At 40.4% G+C, this 22,905-nt stretch overlaps 1 long non-coding RNA gene across 1 annotated transcript in view; it reads left to right on the plus strand.

Annotated features, from left to right (window-relative positions):
* The first annotated feature begins 1,022 nt into the window (after positions 1-1,022).
* The window catches only part of LOC115836371, a 74,848-nt gene continuing 52,965 nt past the window's right edge, over positions 1,023-22,905 (plus strand). The window contains exon 1 of the long non-coding RNA XR_004031401.1: positions 1,023-1,211. This is a non-coding gene — a long non-coding RNA (uncharacterized LOC115836371). The remainder of the gene's footprint in view (positions 1,212-22,905) is intronic.

Below are 22,905 nucleotides of genomic sequence, written 5' to 3' on the forward strand. Positions count from 1 at the left end.
CAGGTAATATTTTGGGTGCATTTATTAGATAAGTCACTCTCCTGCAAAACAGTATTATTCTTTGTGTTACAATGTACTCTGCAAGGATGGCAGCTTATGTAGGAGGTAGTTGTAAGTCAAAGTGCTAAGTGATAATGATGTTTTCTCAAATTAATCCTTGGGTATCCCTTACACTAAATATAAGTGGAGTGTCCATGGTTTAGTATATACACTGCTCTATGGTAATATGCACGTATACATGTGTAAACTAGACAGTAATGTTGAGGATATAATAGCCTGTACATATGCAAATATAATTCTAGAGTATTTTTAATTATGGGGTAACAAGATAAGGAGAAAGCATTTTTTTAAAAAGAGAAACAATAATGCTAAGTAAACCCTATACATTCTGAATATCTTTATGTGACTCTGAGGATAATAATGGTGATTCACCACAGTGACTGATGCTGACAGTAATGATTACTCCAGTGTCTGTGTGATGAGGAATGAGATAATGAAGATGGGCATTGTACACACTCCAGGGATTAGTTTTTCTCCTCTCTGACAGCACTATTTTGGGTCATATGAGCAGTGAGGGGACCTGCAGGCAGAATTGCTCATAATATTTAAATTGTTATTTGCTCAGCTCTCACTTTTATTCTTATTCTGTCTGTAGTGGTTCATATATAATTGATTTTATATAATGAAATACACGTTTGATGTTTCTCCACTGTGTTGGGCTCGAGGATTTCACTTGCCTCCAAACAATTGTCAGCTGGCCAACTTCATTTTTGGTGGCAACACTGTGATTGTACTTATACATCCTTGCATCCTGCAATGGGAAAGATCACAAAAACTCATTTGTGATGGACCAGAGTCAGAGGAATATGCTTCTTTGTTTCATTTTGTTTGGTTTAAATTTCTATTCAGTAAGAAACAGGCCAATTTATGCTTTGTTTATATAGGAAAACCTAAATTAACTGTTAACTGTTTTTCTCTAATAATTTATTTCAAGGATGCTCTTCACTTCTTACAAATTGGAATGCCAGGCTGCTGCTCAGGTGATCTGCCTCTTGGACCAGCTCTGAAGATGGGACAATGATCAGTGTAAGATCCCTGAGATGCTGAGACACGATGGGATGGAGGAAAGCTATGGGACAAGCGGCCTTTCATAGGAGGAGGAGCTCCTTGTCAAATGTGAGGAGCGAAGCAGGACAGGAGCATGAGAACAGGTAGGTGTAGAGATGTGGACAGTTCCCATTTGCTGAGATGGTGAGAGAGTCAGAAGTTTGACAGGAATTTTGACATGGAAATGGGAAGACAAACTGACCAGGGAAACAAAGAAGATTGCCAGGCTGTTCCATTTGAGAGCCCAGCTGAAGGTGATGATCATGCTTTTATGAGGACAGCAATCTGACCAGCTGTCAATCTTGCTGTAGCAGTCTTAGCAGCTGAGTTAAGGTAGAGGAGCTCTTCATTTCAGGAAGGACAATATCAGAAACCTGAGGAGAGAACCAAATTACAAAAGACTAAGGAGTTAAGACATGAAGGTAAATGTCTTAGTTTATTCCTGCTGTTATAACAAAGTACCTTAAATTTGGTAACTTATAAATAGTAGAAATTCTATTTCTCACTGTTCTGAAGCCTGGGAAGTCTAAGAGATTCAGTATCTGGTGAGGGCTTGCTCTCTGCTTCCAAGATGGCACCTTCTTACTGTATCCTCACATAGCAAAAGGGCCAAAGGGCCAATTCATCTTCTGAAGCCTTTTTTTTTTTTTGAGACCGAGTCTCGCACTGTCACCTGGGCTGGAGTGCAGTGGTGTGATCTCGGCTTACTGCAACCTCTGCCTCCCAGATTACATCGATTCTCCTGCTTCAGCCTCCTGAGTAGCTGGGATTACAGGCACCTGCCACCATGCCCAGCTAATTTTTTGTATTTTTAGTAGAGAAGGGGTTTCACCATGTTGGCCAGGCTGGTCTCGAACTCCTTACCTCATGATTCGCCTGCCTTGGCCTCCCAAAGTGCTGCGATTATAGGCGTGAGCCACCGCGCCTGCCCTTGAACCCTCTTTTATGAGGGCATTCATTCCATTCATGAGTGCTTGGCCCTCACGACTTAATCACTTCCTAAAAAGCCCACCTCTTAATACCACCACAATGGGGATTAAGTTTCAACATGAATTTTGAAGGGACGCAAACATCCAAACCCTAGCAGTAGGTTGATTAAAGAGTCAGGTAGACATTTCTAAGGCAGTGGAGCATAGGTATCCAGGCCCCGGAGTGCTGACCATGAGGAAATGCAACAGGCATGAAGCTGCAGTCGTTAAAGTAACTGACAAAACCTGTACAGCATAAAAAGGCTGTTTAATTTTATGCCAAGTCCATAATTTTTGCAGCATGTAGCCCTAAGCTTGTTCCAATTGCAAATATTAGTCATAAATTTTATGATCCAAATAGTGATTTCTACTTTTTGAGCACAGGGAAGGCTAAGCATAACAGGTTGACTTGGGGAGGAAGAGTCCCATTTCCTCCTGGGAACTGAAGGGCCTCTAATAGATAATTCACTGCCCCTTTTGACAGACCTTAAGGGATTAAGTCAGCACTTAAGTGAGTGTCTAGGAAACACAGCCATAGCTATGTGACTCACCTGGGAAAGCACTAGTTCCAGGCATGCTGGGACAGATGTCCTACCCCAGAGCGTACAGTCAGTGTACTTTTAGTCAAGACTCAGGGAAGACACACAAAAAAGGTCCTCTTCTTTTCTTGGTCACAGAACATAGAGGTGTGTAAAAATCTTTACTTTAAATAAGTGGCATGGGAGAAGAGGAAACTGGGCACTAGTCCTTGTTCTGATACTTTCTGTGGAATGTAGAGGAAATTCTTTCACCTAGAGGCTGAATGGTGCAAGGGTTTTGTTTCTGGACTCTGAAGCCCCATGCTGTGGGTCCAATCCCACCATCTCCATTGATTATAGTAACTATATGACCGGGGAGTGTTATTCAAGCTCGTGTATCCTGATTTACTTTTCTATATGATAGAAAAAATATTGGTTGTGGATAGTAAATGAGATAATATTTGGTAAGGTACAGTGCTTGGCATATAGTGAACACTTGGTAAAATCTGATGTTTGTATGGGCCTGTTTTCTCTAAAATGAAGTTCTTGGACTGCTATCCTTTTCTTAGCTCTGAAGCTCTACGATTCTGTGATAAAAATAATTTTTTATTATTGTCCCATAGTAGGAGTCAGGAAACTTTTTCTGTAAAGATCTATAGTCTCTGGCATTACTACTCAATTCTGATATTGTAGTGTGAAAGCAGCCACAGACAGTACTTGAAAGAATGGGCATAGCTGTGTTGCATCAAAACATTATTTACAAAACTAGGCTGTGGCTGAGAGTTGACCCATGGGAAGTTTTGTGCTGACCTTTGTTGTGTAGAATTTTAAAAGTGGAGAAAAGTGAAATGCAATTTGTAATGGAAAAAGGACACAACAAATCATGTACTGTAAAATTGTATAAGCTTATAACATATTTGTGTAGCCCAAAAACTTTTTTTATGTTGAGCATATGAAAGAAAGCAGATGCTCTACAACAAAAGTGGATAATAGAAACACAATAAACAGCATTCATAAGCTTAAATGTTTATAAACCTGGGCATAAATATATAAAATAAGTGAAATGGAAAAGAGTAGCCCAGAAATTCATATTTGCTACAAGTTGAAAGAAGACAGGAAGGTGGAAATCATGCAAAAAGCATGAGAAACTAAAGTTGTAGCAAAGAGCTAATGTTCCTTCTTACTCCATAATTAAAGAGACATGCATTACACCAGCTCAGTGACTTGCAGAGTGATTGCTCAAACTTCAAATCACATTTGATCTGATATGGTCATCTGAATATTACAATGACTGAACTGTGGGCTACTCTCCTTATTAAGTTAGGCCAGTGACTAATCACCCAGCAATCAGGCCTTCATGGCATCTGGTACCTTGACAAACAATATCTGACTTTACAGTAGCTATACTTTCCATGAGCATAACGTGAAATTATGTTGGGAAAAAACAAAGAAGAAAAGTACAATAAGTGAAAAAGAGGCACGAAACAAGAAAGGTACAAATGAAGAAATACTAGTGTAGCAATGTCAAATTAGAGTCCAAATGCCTCACTGGGGCATCACCCTGGGAGACCTGGGAAATCACATACATGCTATAGCAAAGACCCTCACCATCCGCAGGTCCGTTGCAGCCCCCCGCCGCCCCCAGCTGCTCCACAGATGTCTTTGTGCCACACTACATTTCTCCCTGCTGCCAGGGATCCCCTGGGGTGGTTCTCTTAACTAGAGTTTACTCATTCTAGAAAGAGCAAACAGGATATTATTTGAGCAAATAATTTACTCTTTGTCTTTTTCCTTCCTTTTATTTCAAACATCCTAATACCTGACAGAAAACTTGATATCAACGACCTTTTTCATCTTGTGCCAAGGCTTAAACCCTTTAAAGAAATTGTGCCAGGTACCCCAGAGAGGAAAGAGAGAAAAGATAATGACTTTCAAGTCCAGCAGAAAAAAGAAGGCAGAGATTTCCAGAGACCATGTAAGGAGATGAATGTGAGAGAGTTTCTCTAATATTAGGGATCCACATACTGCTCCGTGGCCAACCCTGACAAAGGGAAGAGACCCCAAGGGTGGTTGCAGAGGCTGTTCCTATAATCCAGTGCCCTCAGGTTGGCTGCTAAGGCTGATGGTCCCAACTGGACTGTAGCAACAGGCATCTCAGTAGGACCATAGCGCATGACCAGAAGAACAACCTGATGTTCTGACAATACATAAGTTTTTTGCACAGTCCTTGGAGGTGGGGAGTCCCAGTGAGGACTGAAATTATATTTTCCACCAGCCTTGATGGAGGGGGAGCCAGGGTAGATTTCAATTGATTTAAATCTATGAAGAAACATAGTGATTCTTGAAAAATAGGATCTGTTGGCTGATATTCATATATCAACAAATATTGGGGAATGAGGGCTGGGAGGAAGAGGAACGTTCCTATTCTAATTGGCACAGTCTCTGAATCTGGACCAGCAGGCTCCCTGGAGGTCAGATCAAGCGTGTGGAGGCAGTGTGACCACAGTGGCTGAGAAAGAGCAGAGGGCTGCCCTGTAAATCCTTCATGGGGTAAATGAGGGCCCAGGAAAAAACATGGAGAGTGGGTGGAGTAACATAATTGAAAACAGCTTGGAAAAGTGGGCCTAATTTTTTTTGAAGTAAAAATGAGTAAAATGTCTTTTCAAGAACTGAATATAAAAATGAAACCAAGAGATAAGGAAAACTCACTATATTTAGTTCTTCACACACACACACACACACACACACAGAGAGAGTGAGAGAACGAGAGAGAGAGAGAGAGAGAGAGAAAGAGAGTGTGCTAATACAGTAGCCATGCAGTACATTAAGAAAATCTTCTCCTCCTGTACTTTTTATAAGTTATCTGGTTGTGTGATGATCCAGTGCTTGGAGATCAGGGGAGCAAGAGGCTTCCTGACCCGCTAATAGACCTTAAGAGCCTGTGGACCCATTTTACTGGAAAGCAAAACTATTGGGGGTCGGGGTAGGCAGTGTAGCCTCTTCTGTCTGCAAATGCTGTGACTTCTTGAGGAAAGCACTCAGAGCAGAGGAAGGGAGAAGGACACTGTCCAAGCAGGCCAGGTTAGCTGAGTCAGCCTTGGCAATCTGGACTGCTAGTGTGGTAGGCCATTTTCACACCCACTTTCTGACCTAACTCTCATTTCCAGTGAGATCAATGGGATCTAGGTAGCAAGTCACTTGCTGAATCCATAGATTTGGTGTAATCTTCATTGTTGTTATAAATTATACCAGTCCCCTTATGTAATGTATCCTATTTAGTTATTGTAATTGCACATGATGTTAGGCTCATTGTACATATTCTGAGCAATAAGCAATTCCCCAGAGTGAGTAGTAGAGTAATTCAAACCAAACCCATGCACTTACTTTCTCTTTATAATGCTGCTTCTAAGAGCACAGCAATATTTGCTTTCACCTGCATTCCACAGAGTTGGCACCAGTTGTGGGAAGAGATCGATGTCACAAAGCCACTGAAATCTGTTAAGGACCATGCAAGGTCAATGGTAATTTATTTTGAAATGTCACATAAAGGAAGAAGGAATCATGTGAAAGAGAAAAAAAAAGGGCCTTTTAGAAATAATTAAGAAGGGCTAATACTTAGCACCTGGAAAATATGAGTTTATTTTCGTTATGTTAATATACTCATTATTAAAGCCCAATTCTGCACTGAGAAGTCCAATAAGTTGAACAGGCTCTGAAAAGACGAATCCAGACAAAACCACTGACTTAGTTTTATAAAATTGCATTAATTACCATTATAATGAGAGAAAACATGCATAAGGTTAGAGGGCAGTAAAGTGAATCTTTTCTATTTGAAGAATTAAGAATCCTTAGTACACAGGGATTATCCATTATGTGCAAATATGTTATTAAATTTTCTCTTTATGTGTCCATCCTTTTTTTCTTACAAGAACTGTCACAGATGTGGTCTTACAATCTCTGCAGTGTTCAAAAGAAGCAATACATTTTTCTGCTCCTGCAATGTGAGCCAACCATCAACAGATGAACTAAGCCCAATCACTCCATTCCCTTTTTTATGATATTAGCATACTGGTAGATTAGCAAAATGCTGTTAATACTGTCTATGTTTGCTCATTGGTTTAGTCATTCGGTCAAAAAATATTTAATGAGCATCTAATATGTCCTAGGCACTGGAAAAACAGAGATGAATCAAATAGTGGACCCTGCCTACATGAAGCTGAATTTTGTAGTGTAGGTGCATGGAATAACATAGAATTGGGATGATATTTTGAAATATTATGAGAAGTCACCTTCTTTCTCCGAAAATCTTTTTACTTTGTGGTCTTTTCACCATTTAACCAGGCAGAGAAACTTAGGCTGATTGCCTCAGAGAAGAAAAGACACAAAAGAATCCAGCCAGAACAGAGTCAAATTACTGGCTAAGAAAGAAAGCCTGGAAAGCTTTAATTTCTAAGCACCTGGCCTTTGGAGGAGAGGGAGTGGAGCTTATCTTTTATTTATTTTATTTCATTTATTTAATTTATTTATTTCATTTATTTTCAAATTCTAAAACCTTGGCTCTGCCTCAATAGAGTAAAACCTGGAAGACTGACCAGTTTCTGCCAAAAACCAGGGCATGGGGTTGAATGTATAAAATGCTTTCCTGCCTCAGAGGAGAAAGACCCTTTCTGTGTTGAGGGAGGAGCTTTGAGAAAGTTGAGAAAGCAGAGCTAGAGTGTTGAGATGCAAATGTGGGTCTGCTGAAACCTCTGCATGGAGGCTGAGGAGATGGAAGGGTGCCACCTAGAAACATTTAGGATCTGGGAATAGAAGGTGCCCTGCTTTCCATGTGGAGTAGCCCTGCTGGCCTTCTGTTTGGTCATTGCCTATGCCAAACTACATGTTAAATATTTTTAACATTTTCCTTACACTGGGGAGTTTTGATGGGTTTTCATCAGGGGGTGAAATATGATGTGACTTGTGTTTTGAAAGATCGCTGAGTGAAGATGAAGAGGATAGACTGGAGGAGGAATGCCCAGAGACCCATAGAAAAGCTTGGAAGCAGTGGTACAGGCTTGAGGGGACAGCAGCCCCAGTTGAGAAGTGTCAGGACTGACTCAAGTTCACTTCTCAGGGAGAGGAAGGAGAGAGATTGTGGGATTGCTCCCAGATTGCTGGCACAGTGGGCTGAACGGCGGTGCCATTAATGGGTAGATAATTCAGGAGAAGGAGGGGGCTTAAGAAGGGAGATAACGAGTTCAGTTTTCATCTAGATGTGTTATGAAATCTTAAAAGTCCTTGAGAAATTGGAGAAATGTGAACTGGTTGATAATAAGGTAAGGAGGATTTGAAGCTAGTGGAACAAATAAGCCCACTGTGTTTATTAATGAATCGTGATGCCTCTCAAGGGAGGTCTCTGGGTTCTATTGGAGGGCTCTGCCCTTGGCCTATTTTTTCAAGAACTTGGATGTAGACACAGAAGATATGCTCATCAAATTGCTGTATGATGCAAATATTGAAGAAATAGATATTACAATAGATGACAGAATTAAAAATTCAGAAGGCTGAAGCAATTGTCTGAAAATAACAGGATGACACTTAGAATAAATATAAAGTCTTGCATTTAGGTTTAAAGCAAAATGAATGGCACCGTTACAGGATCTGAAGGCCTGGCTTGGCAGCAATTTCTCCCAACAATTAAATAGGGATTTTTGTTGGCTTAAAGTTTATGATGAATCAACAGTGTGATGCAGCCACTTAAAGGCAACCCCCTCTCCAGATGTGATGAAGAGTTTAGAAGACCCACTTCCTAGCAAAGTTCCCTCAGTTTTTCAAAACTAAATGTTTTTTAGAATAAAAATAGTTTAAAGAATCCACAGATTAAAAACCAAGGCTTTTGGTCATTTATTCCAAACACACAAGGCAGGGAATTGCTCTCACTTGGTGGCTTTATGTCCCTGATTGCATCAATTCATCCAGAGACAACTCATGCCCACTGAATAGACATGTGCTTTCCTGCATTTTCCAGGTCCTTTCAGCTGGGTTGGGACCATGTGACAGAGTTCTGGCAGATAGGAATGAGAGCAGAAGTGATATGGCACTTCTGGTCCTAGGTTCCTAACTGTTGTTGTGTCTCCCTTATCCTTCTTCCTCGTGATCAGAACTTAAAGTCACATGTTGAGGTGCTGGCAGACAAGATGGAGAGAGCCTTGACCCCTGAGTCACTGGATAGTAGAGAGCTCTGCTGACCCACATGGCTTCACATGAGCAAGAAACAAAATTTTGCAGTTATTGAGCACCTGCAGTTTAGGGGTGTCTCTATTGTTGCCACTAGCATAACCCCCAACCCTAAAAGCATTTATCCTTGAACATCCCTGGCTTATCCTTGAAAATCACCTGGCAAAGGTGTAGCAATGGCTTAGCCCTTATACTTCTCTACAAGGAACTTCTGAGAAACTCTGCTTGTGGCCCCAGTTTTGAGGTTTTTGGTGGATAAATAATGTACTCACACACAAAACTGATGGAACTCTATTTTAGTAACATGCCGAAGAAAACCACTCTTCTGGTCCACAATTCCTTTATATTAAAAAAAGTACCAATTTATACTAAGGCATTAAAAACATTTATTCATAAAATGTAACACACTTTGTGAATTGTCCCAGAGAATGTTCTTATATTGGCTCAGGGTTTTGACGGACCCTAAGGTCCCTTCCAGTTCATGAAGTAGAGCAGAAATTATAATGTAAGTATAATGGAGGAAATCTTAGAGGTCATCTAATGCTACCAAATACCAGACTTTATAGAGTAGGAAATTGAGCCTGAGAGAATTCGAGATATTTATCCCAGGTTTCTTTGATCTCCTGAATCCCATTGCAGTGTTCTTCTCAGTACATTGTTTTAAAATTATAGCATTTAAAAGCAAACAATGACAACAACAAAAAACCCTCTTAACTCTTTTTACCTTGCAAGGAGCTGATTCCTTTCTCCTGAACCTCTTCCATCATTATGACTCCATGAAAGGGGACAGGAAAGTTTCCTTAGGAACAAAGAGAGGAAAGAAGATGTACAGCAGATGGGAAATCTGTGCAAGCATAGAGTCTGCATTATTCTTATACTACATAACCTTTCCTGGTCTTTCCCCTCTTCTTCTTCAAGCTTTTTTCCTATCACACACATACACACACTACAAAATCTTTCTGGAACAGATATCTTATCTTCTTTCTCATTCCAGTTTAAACTTAGTCTAGGACAGTGATATTTTTAGTTCAATTGAGTTTTTATAAACTCTGGTTTATCATTTTAACCCCAGAGCATCCTTATCTCAAGGATCTTTCCCTATTCTCCACCCCCTAGTTTTAACCCTTTGCTGCAGAGCTTGGAAAGAAGCTTATTAGAATGATGATCCCTTGGTTAAACCAAGGTCTCCCGCAGCTCATGTCATCATCTGCCAGGCTGTCATGCAGGGTAGCCAGTGGTAGCTCCATCATGGACAGATGTCCAGCTTGTGCTCACCATGTTGGGAAGCCCAGTGGTCAGTGCCATTTTTGCCTTTTTCCCTTGTACCTTCCTGCCTGACTATTTGTTGCTTCAGTTGGCAATCCCATGGAATGGCCAGCAGGCCCCTGTGTTTTTTCCTTCTACAGTCAGGTCTAGGTTCATGAGAATCCTAAGAGTCTCTGCCACCCTTGACTTGATTCCATGGGAAACCAGGAGAGTGATCCTTGCCCTTTGGACATTCACTAACCTTCCTTGACTTTCCCCCAGACCCTTCTCTGTGCTCCAGGAACCCCATGGTGGGGCCACAGCCTCCTGCAATCCTCCAGGAGGAAGGAGATGCCAGTCTTCCCTTTGTACCAACTACCATGTGCCCACATTTCACTAGAGAAGTCCTTAAAGACCTCTGCCTTTGGAAAGTCAGGAAATCAGTTGAATTTTACCTCCTCCCACAATAGAGGTGGGAGAGAAAGGGACACTTACTACAATGATAATAATAAAACCAACATAGCAGTTGCTGTGTGCCAACTACTTTACGAACACTCTACATGATAACTCATGTAATCCTCATAATGACTCTAATGAGTAGGAATTCTAAAAAAGTGACTCTTTTGTTTTATAAATTCTGAGGTAGAAGTATGGTGAATACTGCTTCATAGGCTCCACCGAAATACTCAGTATTACAGCCCCAAGAGTATTATAGTCCAAGTCCTTTTGCTGTCAGTTTAGAGCTCTCTCCAAAATTACGTGATCACCAGTCAGTGATCTCGAAGGAGTAGGAAAGGGTGTTGTTCTGTGTATCACACTCTTATGCTACAATTACTTTGCTGCTTACAGTAGGAGAGTAATATGAATGTATGCATGTCGGTTTACATCTTTTTATTGTGCTTTTTAACTGTAAGAGTGACATATGCTATAACAAATTCAAACAAGAAAGAAATATAACAAATGAAAAATGACTTTTGGTTAGTCATTTGCCTCATCCCCTTACATTTAACCACTTTAAACAGTTTGAGTGCGTGTGTGTGTGTGTGTGTGTGTGTGTGTGTGTATTTTCTTTGTATATACTTTTCTCAGTGTAGATACAAGTGTACATATATAGATATTTGTTTTAATTTTTGTAAAAATAGGATATGCTATGCATGCTTACCTGTATGCATATATATGCTATATGTACCTATGTGGCACTCCTTTTGGTGCCACTTAGCCAGCCAGAAATCTTGGTGGCCATCAGTGCCTCTGCCCCGACTTCACTCAGGCCCACTGGGCTCTCAGCTCACACTACCAGTTCCTGTGCCCACCATGCTCTGCGCTTAGCCTGTGGCTGGTCCTGGTGTGCTGTGACAGGCTTCCTACTTGGGCACTGGAGTCTGGACAAGGGGGGATGTGGCAGTGCCCAAAAACTCGGAGATGCCAGCAACCGCAGAGCCCCAAGGGATGTTACAGCTTTTTATTCATTTAACATAGCACCACATCAGTGCATGTAGATACATCTCATTTTTTTGGTCATTTTGTTCTATTCCCTGGTATGGATGTCACATGAATTATTGATCCATTTTCCTGTTGATGGTATTTGCATTGTCTCCCATTTTTTGCTTTTATAACAGTGTTACAATGTACACATACAGACACACACACACACACACACACACACTCACACATGTCCCTTTCCCAGTAGACCCAGTACTTTTCTAAAATAAATTCTGCAAGTGGTACTTCTGGGTTGTAGAATGTCTTTATTTTAAATTTGAAAAATTCTGCCAAACGGTCTTTCAAAAATGTCATACCAATTTATACATTATAGAAATTACACGTTAACAGAATATGAAAGGGTTTACCTCCATATCCACTTAAAAACACTATATGTCATCAAAATTTTATTGTTTTGCCAATTTAATAAAAAATAACTTTTCTGTATTATGGATTACATAATTATTAGTTTGAGCATTTTTCAGATATTTATTGACCAATTGTAATTTTCTCTCTAAAATGCCTCTTCTTATTTGTTCATTTTAATCTCCCTCCTTTTGATTTTGGTCTTTTGATGTTGTTTTATTGGAGTATTTTAGCTATAATGGATGTTAACTCTTTGTCTTTTATCTGTGTTGCAAATATTTTCCCACAGTCCTCATGTGGCTTTTAAATTTGTTTTTGTGAGCTGGTTTTTGCCAAAAAGAAGTTTTGACTTTTTAAATCATTCCAATCTGTCAACCTTTCCTTTATGGACTCTGGGCCTCCTGTTAGACTTAGAAGGTTCTCTCCACTCCAAGACTGTAAAAATGTGGACAGTGTATTTATTTAGAGCATTAGATGACCAAATTCAAAGAGGCCACAGTAACATAATTGATAGGATGCCAAAGAAAATAGCCCGAAGCCCTGCTGAGGAATCTGCCTAGCCCTCCTTTTCCCCTCCACTGTACTTTTCCAGCCTGTGATTATTTGTTATGCCTCTAGGCAGCCCTGACTTTCCACTAAGTCCTGCTCCCTCCTCTTTTATTCCTGTGCAGAGAGCTGTTTGCTTTTCAGTTTTTGCTTTTTGTTTTCACAGACTGTGATGGCCAATAAGTGGGACCCCTTTGACCTGTACTTCTCCCTTCCTGGGACCAAATGCAGCATTACTGACTATATGTACACCTTTCTGCTCTCCCGTCTCTCCTTTCATCCTCCCGCTTCCTGGAGTGAGTAAGCAAGGGAGCCAAAAGCAGACTTTGACACATCTGCCCTGGCTTGGCTCTATTCCAGTGGGAAAGTTTGATGTTGCAAGCTTTTGAAAGTCGCTCACATTTCCCTGACTTACAATCATGCAGGCTTCCTTGACTTCCTTCTAATTCAATAAGGATAAAGAAAGCAAGCTGTTTGCTGCAGCCTGGGTCCTGAGGGAACGAGACCCAGGCAAATGGATGACCTAGAGCCATTGTCATGGGCCCCCTTTTTTGCCCCTTCTGTCTCCAACACCCTGCACACCCAAGGCTGCCTGTTCTTTCTGGGCAGGGGCACTCTATTGGGGCACAATCTGATACAAACTTTCTCTCCTTGGTGGGGTCAACCACAGTCCAATGTCAAGAGTTATCTTAGGAGGATTTTTGCCCCACCACAGTCTCCATCAGCCTCCAACATCTGCGGTGTATGTTTATTTAAACATACTCTCTAAATAAAAGCAGTATGCTTTCTATGTGAATGTGGTTTCCAGACATGTCCCCCAGCAACCAGGGCTGCATTTGTCTGCCAAACCTAGATCCCTCTTAGGTAGCTCTTTGGGAGCCACCCCTTCTCCCCAGCTTCCCAGGTATTTATGGGGGCAGGGAAGAGTGCAGGGGATGGAGGGCTGAGGCCAAGGGGTAGGATATTAGGTTTCAGTGAGCAAAGCTGGGCAATGGAAGGCTGGCTGGTACCTCTAACTCACCCTGCATGGGAAGGCGCCTCCTCACAACTCTGTCCTGGAGGAACAAAGGTCCCACTTCCCTTGGACCTTTGCTGGGGTGCAAGATCCTGCCTCATAACGCTGCACTTGTTGTTGTTTAAATCCTGTTAAACAGCAGAATTTCCAAGAACACCCAGGCTGTCTTGTGATCTTTGGGATTGTGCCATGGGTGCTTTTATCACTTTCTTTCATTTTGGCCGTCCGTATTTTCTGATGTTAGTAGTCTGATATAATTCTAAGTATTGCTTTTAATATTAAAACAAGGTTTCATTTTAACTTTTAAATGTTATCCTCAGGGAAGCTCTCAAAATTCCCAGGTGGGGGTTAAAGGAAGCTATGTGGGAATATAAATGAGTAATAAGGCCCCGAGATTTAGGAAGCGCTGGCTAAATGTTGGTTATCATTATTGTCATTGCTATTACCATTATGGAGCAGAAATAAGTTTGGGGTGGAAGTAGAGTCAGCACTGAATGAGGGGCAGACAGCTGATTCTAGAGTTAGATGGCACTTTAGCCACACTGATGTTTTGGAACCACATAAGGTTTTTAACTAGTGAGGTTCCCGGGGGCAGGAAGGATGGTAATATTTTGATGTTTTTGCCTGTGGCCTGGGTGATAGGCAAATAATTCAGTAAAGAAATAACCTCTGTCAACATCAAACACTGAAGAGAGACTAGAAAAACTGAGAGTGTTTTGGGAAAAAGGGCAGAGAGAACTGAATTCCAAGGGGATCCCGAAGCAAAGAAAGATTGCTGGTCTGGAAACTCCTGAGAGATGTGCTTACCATATACACAGGCTTTTCTAAGATCATTTTGATTTCAAATATTCTGTCCTTGTGCTTTGACAAATGTAGCCAAGGGTTCTGATATTTACATTAGAAAACACGACCGCCATATGTCTCCTTAAGCACAGGAAAACTCTAAATGATGCATGAGTCCCTCTGTTCAACATGCATTGTGAATCCTATATGCCCCAAATATTTTGAAGTTTCCCTTCACTGAAAGGAGTGGAGAAGCAGCAGCTCAGTGACACACGAACTGCTGAAATGGGTTATTGAAAACCCATTTCAACCAGAGGGTACCGTTGCCTCTGTGGCTTCATGCCTCAAGCTCACACACAGGGCCTTTGCTGTTCAGGGTGCCAGGAACCCCTCCAGGGATCCAAGTACTCAAGGCTGATGAAGATGATTTCGAGGTGACATCTGAAAAGGCTGTATGTATGGCATAAAGGCTTCCCTGTATGAAATCCTGGCAAAGCTGTTCAGCAACATGTGAGTGAATGGAGAGAATGGGCATTTAAGATGGCATAGTGCCATCCATGGCAGAGCTGGCCATAGACAGGGAGTTAGAGACCATAACTGTCTTTTTCGTCTGAACTAAAAAGCTCCCCCCCAAAAAAAAAACTCCACAAGACTTGGCAGTTGTAGTAAAGCATGACTCTGTGCCTAACTGGTGAAATTTACTTTGTAACAAATGAGATTTAAGATTATAGGGTTAAGAAGTGGCAACACAATTACTGGAACAAATGGCCACTGATTGCCTTCTTAATCAAATAAATTTGAACCTTGGGAGAAAAATAGGTGGCCTGTGATCTAAGACACTCCTTGTCTTCATAAAGCAACAGAAAAAAACTGGATAATTCCAGGGAAGAAATTTGAGTGCATATATTTGTGGGTGTTGTCTTTATTTATCTATTTATTTTATTATTTTTTGTTCCTGAGATGAGGTCTCACTCTGTCTCCCAGGCTGGATGGAGTGCGATGCTGCTCAGTGTAACTTCAAACTCCTGGGCTCAAAGTGATCCTCCCGCCTCAGTCTCCTATGTACCTGGGACTACAGGCCTGTGCCACTACTCTCAGCTAATTTTTTAAATTGTTTTTTGTAGAAACAGGGTCTCCTGATCTTGCCGGGGCTGTTTGAGTCTCCTTATGTTGCCTTTAACATACATACTCATCAGCCACTGATGAACCTAGAACATTCCAATATAGTAACAGCAATGACAGTAGGCTTTTCTGATTCACTGGAAACAAACAAAATGTGTGTGTCCTTTCAATGATAATCTTTGCTTTTGAACCTGACCCTTGAACCCTCTTCAGAGATGAACAAGCCCATTACAGTTCTAACATCTCAGTGAGCTCAGTGAGGTCTGAAATCTTGACCTAACAGTTGAACCGCTCATGCTTAATAATTTATTTAGGTTTCTTTCTGTAGAAGGAACACACAGAGGGCTCTGTATTAGTAGGGATTGTGGCTACGTGTCTACCACTATTGCCCTGCCAGGCTGATTTCTAAAATGAAAGCATCTGTAATTTTTCTAATGACAATATTAATGTTCTCTATGAAATTAAAACAAGAATGATCTGAACTGATTTAAACATTCAGAGAATGTCTGCTTTTACATGAAACTGTAACGACATGTTTAGGATACAAAGACAGTCACCATTTTTGGTATGGAGGAAGAGATTCACCGCATTAATTAATTCCTTCAAAAACATCTTGTGAGCATCTAACAGCACAGGTGCAAAACATCCCCTATTGTAAGAAACACTCAGACAAAGGAAGAGTTTATTATACTTGCAGTTAGAGCCATAATTTCCTGTTACCGTACATTAGTGACTTTCTAGAAAGGGACTTTTTTTCTAGCTCTTTAATACAATCTAACATTTAGGAAGTGCTTTATTTTGCACTATGCATTATATGTGCATTTTCTCTTCTCATAAAAATTGTATGTTGTCAGTTGTATTACTATTTCTTCATTATGGATGAGATAATTAGGAATAGAGAGGTTAAGTAGCCTTTCCGAAGTCATTCCACTAGTAAATGGCAACACTGGAATGCAAATGCAGGTGTGTCAGACAGTAAAGCCCATGCTCCACTGAGATTCTTTTTTGGATTTATTTACGAAGAACATTCTCACATGTAATCTCAGGTAAATCTCAAACCCCTCCCTATATTAAATACTATTATCCTTATTTTACACATGAAACTAGTAAGGTTAACACACGTATTTAGGCCCATCAGCTTTTTAAGCAAATCATTTTTAATGCCAATTATATTAACCATTAGAAATTCCTAAATATGATATTTCCACATGGTGTATGTTAAATATTCGTCATCCAAGAAAATGTTAATGTTCAATTCTAAAATAAAATTTTATCAACACCTTTTCTGTATAAGGTTGCCAGGTTTAACAAATAAAACTACAGAATGCCTAGTTAAATTTGAATTTCAGATAAACAACACATGATTTGCATGGGACATACTTATACCAAAAAAAGTATTCATTGTTGATCTGAAATTCAAATTTAACCAGGCATCCTGCATTTTATCTGGCAACCCTATTTCTGGAAGATATATTTAATATGCAACAAATGAGAACATTTTAAGCTATTTTCTTTTTTTTTTTTCTTTGAGACAGGGTCTCACTCTGTTACCTGGCTTGGAGTGCAGTGGCACTATTATAACTCACTGCAGCTTTGACCTCCCAGGCTCAAGCAGTCCTCCTACCTCAGTCTCCTGAGTAGCTGGAACTACAGGCATGCACCACCATGCCCAGCTAATTTTTAAATTTTTTCGTAGAGACAGGCTGTCCCTTTGTTGCCCAGGCTGGTCTTGAACTCCTGGCTTCTGGTGATCCTGCCACTTTGGCCTCCCAAAGTGATGGGATTACAGGCATGAGCCACAGTGTCCAGCCCTGGGCTAATTTTTTTAAATTAGAAAACTATTCCTTTATCACCATCTAAACTTGAATTGAGCACATATCTGCATATGATGTCTGTCTAGCTGCTATATAAATGTTTGGTATGGTCTCTGCCTTCCAGGAGCTTGCAGTCCCAGATAGTCATTTGAATGTAAAAATAGTGATGAGTTGATAATTTATTGCTTCTAGTTTTTGCTACTAAAAATTAATAATAGGAATTCCCACTTGAATAATGTTTGATGACTGGCGCTGGCTTAAGATTCACAAAATCTTATGTGAGCTGTAGATATTACCATTTTACAGGTGAAGACAAAGAGGCAAAATAGTTTCTTGTCTAAGGAAACAAAGCTAGGAAGGGGGAGAACAGGGGTGTATGGCACTTAATTCCGGATTCACTCATCTTTTCTCTATGCTCTGCAGCGCCTTAAAGCATCTCGGAGCAACAGGCCAGTCGTAGACGTGGAGCACAAGGAAGGTGCTGCCAGAGAGAATGAATATCCTGCCTTTGGGGACACCTGTATGACTGTACTACACCCCAGATAACTGTAGAGGGCAATGATTCTCCAGGAAAGTGTCTACAGGTTGGCCTCAAGCCCCTCTGACTCTGTTAATGGAGCAGTCAGGGTTGGCTCTGGTGAACAACCTGGAAGCTAAGTTTTTTGGGAGCAAAAAGTAAGCAAGGAAAAAAATGCAGGACTTCTAGAAATGGTCTGCTTTCCATCTAAGGTGAGATTTTTCTAGGTGGCTGTGGTTGTTAATTTTATGTGTCAAGTTGACTGAGCCACAGGGTGCCCAGATATTTGGTGAAACATTAGTCTGGGTGTTTCTATGAGGTTGTTTTTTAATTTGTTTGACATTTAAGTTGATAGACTGAGTAAAGTAGATTGTCCTCTGTAATGTGAGTGGCCTCACCCAATCTACTGAAGGCCTGGATAGAACAAAAGGGTGACCCTCTCCCGAATAAGAGGGAGTTGCTCCTGCCTGACTGTCTTTGGCCTGGAACATCAGTTTTCTTTCCCCACTTTTGTACTTGAAGTGAATCATTGGCTCTTCCTGGGTCTCCAGCCTTCTGGCCTTCAGACTGAAACTATACTGTCAGCTCTCCTGGGTCTCTAGCTTGTCAGCTGTAGCTCTTGGGATCTGTCAACCTCCCTAATGGTGTGAGCCAATCCTCTCTCAATCTGTATGTATGTATATATCTATATTTATATTTATATCTATATCTATATCCATATCTGTGTCTATAACCCATTCATTCTGATTCTCTAGAGAACCCTGACTCATACAGTAGGTTAATGCCACCTCTACATCTGACAAGGAAAGCAAATTGATCTTACCTCTCTCAAAAACCCAGAATGGCTTTCTTCCACAGCAGCTCACCCTGTCCTGTCATAACTGTGTGTTACTTACTCAGTGAACACTTATTAAGTACTAGGTTTATAAGATACCGTGAGAAGGTCAATGACCTGGTAGGGCATTTCAGGATAGTAGGGAGTCACCTATCCATGGCTCAGGTCAGAGGTTTCCAAACATTATTTTTACCAAGTCTATTTTTTTAAGTCATGTACAAAGTATATGGAAGGGGATCAGTTTTGATAAAACGGGCAGTGCTGGGGCAGGGTGGGGTGGCATGGAGGCCCTCTTCAGTGCAGGGAGCTCCTTACTCAGAACCTCTGTTGGTTTTGTTTTCTCATGTAAAATGGAAGTTTATTGTATTTGCTTTTAACACCATTTTCTTCTTGAAAGAAAATAACATTTTATTATACAAGTTACACCTGCCTACTACAGAAAACATAGATGTACTCTGGTAAAAAATTACCCCAATCTAATATTCTACCAGGGAAAACTACTAACATTTTCATATTACTGAAACACACACATAGACACATTTATGTTTGCATATCTATTTTCATACTATACATAGACCAAAGCCTTTCTAAAAATGACTCCTTTCAGAACAACTAACCATATAGAATTGGATTACGTCCTTTAATCAGGAAGTACTAGAGTAAATTTATCTTAAATAAAGAACCCGAGTTTTGTGTACAATAAACCCTCCATATCCACGAGTTCCCTATCTGTAGATTCAAGCAACTGCAAATTAGAAATATTTGAGAAAAAAACTACAATAAAAATTATATGAATAAAAAATGATGTAACAACTATATACCTAGCATTTACATTGTATTATGTATTATAAATAGTCTAGAGATTATTTAAAGTATGTGGGAGGATGTGTATATGTTATATGCAAAGATTAATCTATTTTATGTCAAGGACTTGAGCATCTTCAGATTTAGTATTCACAGGGGTCCTGGAAGAAATTCCCCATGGATATGGAGGCGTGACTATATACAGCAGAGCCTTGACATACAGATAAATGTTGTGTTCTTTAGTTACCCAGCAAGGCTATACACTCCAATAATGCTGAAAATATTTTTTTTCAGATTGTCTATAGAGCCCTTAGTACCTTTCTCTGAGTATCTCTAGTTATAGTAAATATTTATTCTTTAGGAGTTAATTAAATGTCTGAAAACAGTTGTATATTCAAAGAATAAAGAGAATGACTAAGTTGGATAATGTGAATAACCTGTATGGGGTTCCAAAACATTTTGATAAAGGGCAATGAGTTGGATTTTCTTAATTTTTTTTGAAGTCAAGCATATAGAGAAAGATCTAAAGCATTTCCTCTCTGGCAGCATTGCTAGAATATACATATCGTCTTAGAGGTATATTTTGGAAGAGGCTCCAAAATCCTTCAACTGCCTGGCCCCGGTGCACTTCCCCGATCTTTCCTCCCTCTTCTCCTCTACATATACTGTATACTCAGGTCATACCTGCTTTCCTAGAATAGCCTGTCTGAGTTTTCCTTTGCAGTGCTTCTCAAACTTTACTGTATCCATAATCAGCTGGGGATCTTGTTTTAAATGCAGGCCTGATTGAGTAGCTCGGGGGTGGGTTCCAAGTTTCTACTTTTCTAACAAGCTCCCAGGGACCGCACTTCGAGTAGCATGATTTCAAGGCTCAGCTCAAAATATTCCTGAATTGTTTTTGGATAAACAAGAGCTCCCTTCCTCTCTGTATCAGTGGTTCCCAAACCTGTCTGCGCACTGAAATCCCCTGGGGAGCTTCAAAACCTACTGCTGCCTGTGTCCCATCCCAGAGATTGTGGTTGAATTTTTAAAAGATTTTCAGGAGATTTCAATACGCAGACAAGTTTAGGAATCTAAATACTCACAGTGCCTCCCATGCCTCATTATGTTTTAATTATGGCAGTTGTTAGTTTGTTGGCCTATTTCGTCTTTGCTTTTGTCTATCCAGATCACTGACCTTCTCATGCTGTTTTACAAACCTAGTACTTAATAGGTATTTGCTGAATATGTAAAAAAAATTAAAAATAAAAATGAAAATGAATATGTAAAAGAGATTACCCTCTTCATCAGCCCCAGTAGAATAGGACCTCTCATAAAGCCTTTTACCTAAAATAACTTGTCTGACTTTTTCGTATTAGACTTGTAGAAACTGCTGTTCTTTACACATTCAACCTTTTCATCTTTGCCCTACAAGTGCCATCAAGAAACTTTTCTGTTACAGTTTTTATTTTGCGTGGCTGAGTTTTCTTTTGCTACTCTAGGGTTACTAAGGAATTCAGCACAGCCCAAGGATCCAGGGACACCTGCCTGCCACCCACTAGGATTCCAAAAGAGCAAGATTAGGGGCTACCTCAAGCTTGTGCCCTGGCCCTCTTCCATAGGGGGTTCATCCTGCATGAACCTGGAGCAATAGAATGTGGCCTGTTACCCCATCTTTGAAGGGTCTATCCAGGAGCTACATTTCCCTGAAAAGATTGAGTCAGTTCTCTTTCCTGTTATAATCTTCCCCTTGTGATTTCCCAGCAGATGTAAACAGTGCAGAATTGGCCAAGTGCATGCAGCAAAAGCCTGGATATCAAGGTTCTGTCTCATGACAGAGTGAGTACTTCCATGTCCTTGTGACAGCCAGCATGGCTGCTTCCAGTCCTCCTGCTTTACAGTCATACCTGGGAGGTTGAGCAAAGGTCCCACACTGCATTTATTCTTTGGAGAATTATTAAGTCTTACAGTCACCCTCTGTGCTGTGGTTACTACATAAGTTTCCAAGTCCTTAGGCTGCTCCCTGATGTTTAGAACAGATTTGTGTGATGTGCTGACATTGTGTCTAACCCACAAAACAGTGCTGAGGCCCTACAGCAGTGAATGACTTAGAAGAGAAGCTACTTGCTCATAACAGAAAACCAAACCCCCATTAGCTTAAACAAGTAGGATTTTTTTTTTCTCATCTAACAAGACACTTGTGTAATGTTGCAGCTCAAAATACCATTAGGAACAATCTTTTTCTATATTCTGCTCTACCATTCTTAGTAAGAAAACACCACCACTTCATGGTTGCAAGATAGCTGCTGAATCTATGGATTTCACATCCTTAAATCTAGGCAGAAAGAATAAAGAAGAGTGAAGAATCATCCCTTCCAGAATTCTTAGGAACTCTGAGCTGATGTTGCAGGCTACCCTTTGCACAAGACAGTCTGGTAAAGAGTACTTTTAGGGCCAGGCACAGTGGCTCAGGCTTGTAATCCCAGCACTTTGGCAGGCTGAGGAGGGTGGATCACAAGGTCAAGAGATCGAGACTATTGTGGCCAACATCGTGAAACCTTGTCTCTACTAAAAATACAAAAATTAGCTGGGCATGGTGGCACGTGCCTGTAGTCCCAGCTACTTGGGAGGCTGAGGCAGGAGAATCACTTGAACCTGGGAGGTGGAGGTTGCAGTGAGCTGAGATCACACCACTGCACTCCAGCCTGGCAACAGAGTGAGACTCCATTTCAAAAAAAAAAAAAAAAAAGTACTTTTAGCTGGGCACAGGGCCAACTTATCCATTAGGCATAGCAGGCACAGTACCTAGAGCTCGCCATTCTTTTAGGGACTTACAAAAATGTTTTTCATTTAATTTCTTTTAAAATCAGAAGAAAAAATGAATACAATAAATGTGAGTATACAATAATAAATTGTCAGGATTGTGTTTAACAGTGCAGTTGTAAAATATAATTTTAATTTTATTATTTAAATGGAGGAAGGGGGTCCATGATGGCAAAAGCACCTAAGAACTATGGAGTTAGCACGCAGCCCCAACTGGTAATGTCGATGTTTAGAACAAAGTCAGGGATGTGATTGCTTGCTTTATTTTTGGTCAAAATAAAGTGAATGTTCTTAGCTATATTTGTGATAGATCAAAATTGGAAACAACCCAAAATGTCCATCTTTTGGGGAACTGATAAGTAAATGTGGTATATCCTAACAATGAAATACTACTCTGTAATGAAAAGGAGTGAATCATTGATATATAGGAAAGCTAGACAAATCTCAGAATAGTTATGCTGAGAGAAAGAGTTCAAACAAACTACATGCCCTGTGATCCCATTTATATAAAACTCTAGAAAATGCAAACTTATCCCTAATGACTGAAAGTAAGTCAGTGGTTGACTACAGAGAAAGAGTTGGGTGGGAGGGAGGAATTACAAAGGGGCGGGGTGATGATGGATATGTTCAGTCTCCTGATTGTGGTGATGGTTTCATGGGTATAATTCAATATCCAAACTTATCAAATGGTATACTTTAAATATGTGCAGTTTATTTTATGTTATTTATACTTCAGTAAAACTTTTGAAAAGTGGAAGGGTGATA

The sequence above is a fragment of the Nomascus leucogenys genome, chromosome 2 (genome assembly GCF_006542625.1).
Source record: "Nomascus leucogenys isolate Asia chromosome 2, Asia_NLE_v1, whole genome shotgun sequence".
Taxonomy (NCBI): domain Eukaryota; kingdom Metazoa; phylum Chordata; class Mammalia; order Primates; family Hylobatidae; genus Nomascus; species Nomascus leucogenys.